This window comes from Styela clava, chromosome 10, assembly GCF_964204865.1.
Source record: "Styela clava chromosome 10, kaStyClav1.hap1.2, whole genome shotgun sequence".
Lineage (NCBI taxonomy): Eukaryota > Metazoa > Chordata > Ascidiacea > Stolidobranchia > Styelidae > Styela > Styela clava.
The window spans coordinates 9,653,836-9,662,558 of NC_135259.1; the positions used below are offsets into that span (position 1 = coordinate 9,653,836).

The window sequence follows — 8,723 nt, forward strand, 5'->3', positions numbered from 1 at the left end:
TTTTGTGTGTTTAACAGGTTAGTAATGATCTTGAAGGTACAGGCAAACCTTATTAGTGAAAAGAATACGCTTGAATCACATTTAACCGAGAATTTATTGCCTGGAAATACAGGATAGAAAATGGAGCCACAGACTAGAGCAGTTCAGTAATATGGAGCCACACTCAAATTCGTTTTTAGAAGTGGATTAGTCTTATTTTTTGTGTGTTTAACAGGTTAGTGATGATCTTGAAGGTACAGGCAAACCTAATTAGTGAAAAGAATACGCTTGAATCACATTTAACCGAGAATTTATTGCCTGGAAATACAGGATAGAAAATGGAGCCACAGACTAGAGCAGTTCAGTAATATGGAGCCACACTCAAATTCGTTTTGAGAAGTGGATTAGTCTTATTTTTTGTGTGCTTAACAGGTTAGTGATGATCTTGAAGGTACAGACAAACCTTATTAGTGAAAAGAATATGCTTGAATCGCATTTTACCGAGAATTTATTGCCTGGAAATACAGGATAGAAAATGGAGCCACAGACTTGAGCAGTTCAGTAATATGGAGCCACACTCAAATTCTGTTTTGAGAAGTGGATTAGTCTTATTCTTTGTGTGTTTAACAGGTTAGTGATGATCTTGAAGGTACAGGCAAACCTAATTAGTGAAAAGAATACGCTTGAATCACATTTAACCGAGAATTTACTGCCTGGAAATACAGGATAGAAAATGGAGCCACAGACTAGAGCAGTTCAGTAATATAGAGCCACACTCAAATTCGTTTTGAGAAGTGGATTAGTCTTATTTTTTGTGTGTTTAACAGGTTAGTGATGATCTTGAAGGTACAGACAAACCTTATTAGTGAAAAGAATATGCTTGAATCGCATTTTACCGAGAATTTATTGCCTTGAAATACAGGATAGAAAATGGAGCCACAGACTAGAGCAGTTCAGTAATATAGAGCCACACTCAAATTCGTTTTGAGAAGTGGATTAGTCTTATTTTTTGTGTGTTTAACAGGTTAGTAATGATCTTGAAGGTACAGGCAAACCTTATTAGTGAAAAGAATACGCTTGAATCACATTTAACCGAGAATTTATTGCCTGGAAATACAGGATAGAAAATGGAGCCACAGACTAGAGCAGTTCAGTAATATGGAGCCACACTCAAATTCGTTTTTAGAAGTGGATTAGTCTTCTTATTTTTTGTGTGTTTAACAGGTTAGTGATGATCTTGAAGGTACAGGCAAACCTAATTAGTGAAAAGAATACGCTTGAATCACATTTAACCGAGAATTTATTGCCTGGAAATACAGGATAGAAAATGGAGCCACAGACTAGAGCAGTTCAGTAATATGGAGCCACACTCAAATTCGTTTTGAGAAGTGGATTAGTCTTATTTTTTGTGTGCTTAACAGGTTAGTGATGATCTTGAAGGTACAGACAAACCTTATTAGTGAAAAGAATATGCTTGAATCGCATTTTACCGAGAATTTATTGCCTGGAAATACAGGATAGAAAATGGAGCCACAGACTTGAGCAGTTCAGTAATATGGAGCCACACTCAAATTCTGTTATGAGGTGTGGATTAGTCTTATTTTTTGTGTGTTTAACAGGTTAGTAATGATCTTGAAGGTACAGGCAAACCTTATTAGTGAAAAGAATACGCTTGAATCACATTTAACCGAGAATTTATTGCCTGGAAATACAGGATAGAAAATGGAGCCACAGACTAGAGCAGTTCAGTAATATGGAGCCACACTCAAATTCGTTTTTAGAAGTGGATTAGTCTTATTTTTTGTGTGTTTAACAGGTTAGTGATGATCTTGAAGGTACAGGCAAACCTAATTAGTGAAAAGAATACGCTTGAATCACATTTAACCGAGAATTTATTGCCTGGAAATACAGGATAGAAAATGGAGCCACAGACTAGAGCAGTTCAGTAATATGGAGCCACACTCAAATTCGTTTTGAGAAGTGGATTAGTCTTATTTTTTGTGTGCTTAACAGGTTAGTGATGATCTTGAAGGTACAGACAAACCTTATTAGTGAAAAGAATATGCTTGAATCGCATTTTACCGAGAATTTATTGCCTGGAAATACAGGATAGAAAATGGAGCCACAGACTTGAGCAGTTCAGTAATATGGAGCCACACTCAAATTCTGTTTTGAGAAGTGGATTAGTCTTATTCTTTGTGTGTTTAACAGGTTAGTGATGATCTTGAAGGTACAGGCAAACCTAATTAGTGAAAAGAATACGCTTGAATCACATTTAACCGAGAATTTACTGCCTGGAAATACAGGATAGAAAATGGAGCCACAGACTTGAGCAGTTCAGTAATATGGAGCCACACTCAAATTCTGTTTTGAGAAGTGGATTAGTCTTATTCTTTGTGTGTTTAACAGGTTAGTGATGATCTTGAAGGTACAGGCAAACCTAATTAGTGAAAAGAATACGCTTGAATCACATTTAACCGAGAATTTACTGCCTGGAAATACAGGATAGAAAATGGAGCCACAGACTAGAGCAGTTCAGTAATATAGAGCCACACTCAAATTCGTTTTGAGAAGTGGATTAGTCTTATTTTTTGTGTGTTTAACAGGTTAGTGATGATCTTGAAGGTACAGACAAACCTTATTAGTGAAAAGAATATGCTTGAATCGCATTTTACCGAGAATTTATTGCCTTGAAATACAGGATAGAAAATGGAGCCACAGACTAGAGCAGTTCAGTAATATAGAGCCACACTCAAATTCGTTTTGAGAAGTGGATTAGTCTTATTTTTTGTGTGTTTAACAGGTTAGTAATGATCTTGAAGGTACAGGCAAACCTTATTAGTGAAAAGAATACGCTTGAATCACATTTAACCGAGAATTTATTGCCTGGAAATACAGGATAGAAAATGGAGCCACAGACTAGAGCAGTTCAGTAATATGGAGCCACACTCAAATTCGTTTTTAGAAGTGGATTAGTCTTCTTATTTTTTGTGTGTTTAACAGGTTAGTGATGATCTTGAAGGTACAGGCAAACCTAATTAGTGAAAAGAATACGCTTGAATCACATTTAACCGAGAATTTATTGCCTGGAAATACAGGATAGAAAATGGAGCCACAGACTAGAGCAGTTCAGTAATATGGAGCCACACTCAAATTCGTTTTGAGAAGTGGATTAGTCTTATTTTTTGTGTGCTTAACAGGTTAGTGATGATCTTGAAGGTACAGACAAACCTTATTAGTGAAAAGAATATGCTTGAATCGCATTTTACCGAGAATTTATTGCCTGGAAATACAGGATAGAAAATGGAGCCACAGACTTGAGCAGTTCAGTAATATGGAGCCACACTCAAATTCTGTTATGAGGTGTGGATTAGTCTTATTTTTTGTGTGTTTAACAGGTTAGTGATGATCTTGAAGGTACAGGCAAACCTTATTAGTGAAAAGAATTCGCTTGAATCACATTTAACCGAGGTTCATATATAGGTTATAATATATATAGGTTCATAGTTTGTATATTTGAAAATCTCGTAATTCTCTACTTTTTAATAAATAAAAATATAAGATATCCCCCGAAAATAAGCCCTAGTGTTATTTTTCGGAAGAAAATTGAAATGAGACCCAGTCTTATTCTTGGGGAAACATGGTATATCTGTATATGGAGCCATGCTTGATTTCTGTTATGGAGATGATTTTGTATTTTTTTTTTTCATGGTTTTCAACAGGTTAGTAAAGATCTTCAAGTTACAGGTAACCATAATAGTATGAAATCATGTTTGACTGTCTGAAAAGTAAATACTTTGAAATTTGTTGCCGGGAAGTGCAGTTTAAAAAGTGGATTCATACAGCGAGGTGATTCGGGGACGCAATGTCTGAATGTTGTCGGAAGTGGAATAGTCATAGTTTTTATTTCATATAACAGGTTTGTAATGATGGTTAAGTTACTTTACAACAATAGTACCATAAGATTTGTTTCACTTTTTGGGGAATTAATGTTTTTTGTTCAGTATATATGCTGATATGAGTAATGATCGCAGTGAAACAGATACTATACGATAACTGAGGAATGTATACAAGAATTAGGCTGTGAGAAGCTGGTATCATATCAATTTGATCATAGATTATGAATATGAAAGCTAATTTGTAGTTTACATTTACCAGGTTGGGAAAAATATTTCAAGCTTATCTTACTCAAACTATTTATAAGTAATACTCATATCAGACTATACATTTTAGCCTAATATTACAATGTATATTATTTATTAGATAACATTAGCTGGCGCACTGGATTTTTCATTTGAGACTGGTTTTGGGGGAAGCTTTGATTCACACTTTTATATTCGTTAGTCATTCAAATGGTTTGAGTGGAGATTTAAGTATATATTTGTTTTTGAGATTGTTCTGCAATGTTTTACGGTTGTGACAAAGCTAGAAATACTTATTAATATTCCTTATATTTTTATATCCAACTGAAGCATGCATAACATATTTGTATTATATTCTTGTGATGATTACTACTACATACATAATTGGATCTGCTTTCAGGGATTGTTTAAATTGATAATGAAAACAGGAATCAAGCGAAAAAGTTTTTCCGAGAAGAACTATATTCCGAACGAGATTCCACTACAAAGATTAAATACTAAAATAGATGGAATAGTATGATGGTAAGATTTGGTATTATTTGCCTTGATCACATCATTGTAACAATAACTGTACAGATGAGACCTGAATACAATCTCCATGGTTATATTTTTTTGTTCCAGTCAAGATTGTGTCTAATAGTCAAGTCTGAATTTTGTACATTTGTTTTCCTAAAATAACATTTGCAAGTTCTTTCACAATTTTTCTTGACTATTTGCTATTTTTATGCTGTATTTGGAAAAATTTCATTGTCAAGAGATGTTCTCGCAAGATGTTTTTTGCAAATGGTGTTCCCTATTAAGCACTCTTTTTTTTATAAAAGTGTAAGATGTGAATTTTTTGCCACTATTGGTTTCATTTTTAAATATTGCCTCAATCACTAAGCATTGTAAAGAAATACATGTAATGCCTAATATGTATTAATTGTATCACATGATAAAAAATTGTTCAGTATGGCTTTAACAAATAACATAATCTCAGGTGCTCACGTCGTAACGACATGCAAACAGTTGTCGCAGTTTCCATGTTATTGATTTTGCTTCTCCAAAACATCGCGTACATAAAACAATAGAATGACGTGGAGACGTACCTCAATGTGAGTTTGACGTATTGTTTGTACTGAGCTTTATAGCAGGACATGCAACAATAAGTAAAAACAGAATAGAATATAAAAATTGGCCCATTCCATTTGTTTCCTAACTTAATGAGTTTTTGATAATGAAGTGATCTGCGATGTATACAAATCAGGGATGGACCAAGCAGTCTTTAGTCCAGGGGTTCTCAACCTGGGGTTCGCGAAAAGATTTCAGGGGGTACTTGGATGGCAGTCGAGTTTTTGCGTGTTGCTGTTTTTAATATCCTTTATTACTACCAGAGGAAAATGCGTGCCGATTGTAACTGGATGCCAATTGAAACATAGATTTTCCCTGATCTTGCGTTGTTGTGATTGTGACGTAAACAATGTGAAATTCACAGAAAATACAGCGTGCTGCGAGCACTGGAGAAAGTGATATCCTTATTGAAACTTGAAAGGGATTTCAAGAATTTATTAGTTAGGGCAATATTAGTAACAGGGAAATTAAATTTAGTTTTATCTGGTCAATAAATTGTTGTTTCAACAAATTGTTAATCGATATATCACAACTTTGTTCGGTGTCACATTACTGGGGGTTCACGTTGATTGTTTCGTGCCTGGGGGGGTATTTTGCAGAAAAAAGGTTGAGAACCCCTGGTCTAGTCGAATAAACACCATGTTTTATTGAATCTTCGTTAGATTTGGATTGAATAGTTGACAATGATAAAAATGATGTAATAATTCTATATGAAACCTACATACTTCCTTCTGTTAGATAAATTTCATCCCATATTGTTGCTAACAACCGTGCCATAAAACCCCACTCCCTAATATCACTACCATTTAATTTTACGTTTTACCTGTATTCTCAAAATGGTGTGCAGGATTAAAAAGTATTTATTGGTGAAATAGGTATTTTGATTCCCAGTACTGTAAAATAATAAACCACTCAAGTCATCAAGAATTTTAGCATAATTTTTTTGTTTTATAGCTTGGAGAGAAGAAATTATATCATGGTGTCTGCTATGATGACAACAATACGGACTCTATATAATTTTGGTTTTATATTGTGTAGGAGATACTCAACCTTACCAGTGTGGTTGCTAAAAACAAATTTGAAAAAATACCAAATTGAATTTTGCGAATTTTCCCTTGAATCTCTAAACCAGTTCCAGTCAAAAGAGTCTTACAATTTCCTTGCTTATGATTATCTAATATGCGTTTGTACTACTGTTACTTTTCCGATATATCTATGATGACTTATATTGAAAAAACAGTCTTATGATTGAACATTTATCCCTGATATTCATTACGCTGAATATAATTGAAGTAATTATCGGTAATAGGAAAGTCTTAAGATGCTAACAAAAAGGACTCCCTCGGAGATGAATCTTATTTTAAAAAAGAGTATGTTGGAATCCTGCCAATCTGGTGTTTGCAATTTTTTTTTGCATATTTTTCAATAAATGAAACAGTTTATCAACTGGTATGCATGGATCTTGTTTTCTGTTAGGGATAATGTATAACTGAGAAGAGTAGTCTTTTTTGCATGTTGAGTATTGGGATACTAGTGGTTGTGATAGCGTATACCAGCTACCGATATGTTGTGCCTGCAATTTGTATTACAAATCTAAAACATCTTAGCGTGTAAACCCCTGTCAATTGCCTATGCAATACAGGTAGAACTACACAATTTATCAGTACGGACTTCATTTAATAATAGCATTTGAGTCACTGGTGGAATTATTCCATGATCTATTAACCATGTATTGTATGAAAATAATTAAATAACAACACATATTCGCTAAAAAAAATTAACAATCACAAAAAGGTATGCAACAAGCAATAAATATAACTTATTTCACTGAGTTTTTTTTAACATATAGGCACCAGTTCACGCTACAGTAAAAAGACAATGAATGCGGGGAGGAATATAAATGTATATGTACGGTGACCAGTAGAAACACTACAATAATGTATCGCTCGCAATATACCCCCTCACATAAGTAATACATTGGGTGAGCGAACACGTACTACTTCTTTTATCAATACCTTTCCATCTGAAATATGTAGGCTTCAAACTTTACTTGAGGTTTTGTTTGCTTTCCCGATTCTATAATCAGTTACTTTATCATTTGTTTTTATCTATTATTTTCTATTCTATTGCTGATTATGGAGTCGGTACATTTGTAATGAGTAAGTGTTCGAATACAGCATTTTCCCTGGTTGTAACATACGATACGGTTCAATTGTACAAGTACCGGTACGGTACCGTACATGTCTTAACATTACCAGTTTCCACATCACTTATAAACAAAAATATAACTAAACAAATACGGATGTCTTAACATTACCATTGCGCTGGCCTGGCCCCGAATATTCTGAGGCCTGGCCCCATTTTCTCCGTGGCCTGGCCCCATTTTCTCTGTGGCCTGGCCCCATTTTCTCTGTGGCCTGGCCCCATTTTCTCCGTGGCCTGGCCCCTTTTGTGTGGCCTGGCTCCAAAGCCACAAAAAAGTTGTCACCCCTGTTGCAACCACGGCTACAATAAAGATATTCAATCACTTGACGTTGCTGTTGTATAATATTCTTTACAACCTGAAGATCTGACTGTAATATCTTTTCATGGATAGTTTATGGAATGAATTTCATGGATAGTTTACGTAGAATTATTTGTACATTATTTCATGCTGTAACAGATAACTGTAAAACACGTAGTTCCTAAATAAGAAGAATGGCTACAGGATGGTAAATAGGAGATGGCAATGTCACCTAAACAAAATTCGCTCGGCGAATGACATCAGGTAGCTGATATGCCCAAAGTTAGGCTTAAAAGCATCGTTAAACGAATGTTACAATAAAAATCCTTCAATATTCAACACGCCAGTAGTCAGTCAACGATTTTTTTTGCGTTATTCAAAAAGTTACAAATATATAAAAACGTAAAACAGTAATTGTTTTTAATGTCACAGAAGCCGTATTAAACTCTCGATTATAGATCTTTCTTCATCAGTAATTGGGGATATAAATTTGAATTTATTAAGGAGATAAAACATTAAAAACACAACTTCACAAAGGAAGTGTATGAGTGAACACTAATCGAAGCTCTCAGTTTGAAAATTATTAGAAATATTGAGTATCCAATGAAAATCCTTACTATTTGTTCTATTTTGACATGATATGATTTACGTATCTTGCAATTAGGTAAAACCACAGATCTAAGAATTGAAAATTTTAAATGTCAGTTCTGAAATTAAACATGAAAAGGTTTTGTGTATTGTTTGCTACTCTTATATGTCGGGCGTATAGTTTCTTCATGTCGCGAATGAGCATCAGAATAGGTTGTGCAGAAAATGGTGCTCCCGTAGTATGTGCACAAAGTTGGCACACAACCCGAACATAGTATGTGTACCGAGATAGAGGTAATAGGTTGTGCGCCATCTTGGAGCACATAGGCTACTACGGGAGCGCCCTGAAAATACCCACATTTGCAACACCGACTTACCGAATACAAATTTTACACTTCCAC

At 34.7% G+C, this 8,723-nt stretch overlaps 1 long non-coding RNA gene across 1 annotated transcript; it reads left to right on the plus strand.

Moving 5' to 3' along the window:
* The first annotated feature begins 3,188 nt into the window (after nt 1-3,188).
* Nucleotides 3,189-7,695, plus strand: LOC144428072 (uncharacterized). The gene is made up of 5 exons (XR_013478044.1): nt 3,189-3,342; nt 3,702-3,898; nt 4,522-4,643; nt 5,101-5,215; nt 6,186-7,695. It is a non-coding gene; the product is annotated as an uncharacterized LOC144428072 (long non-coding RNA).
* The last annotated feature ends 1,028 nt before the right edge of the window (nt 7,696-8,723 follow it).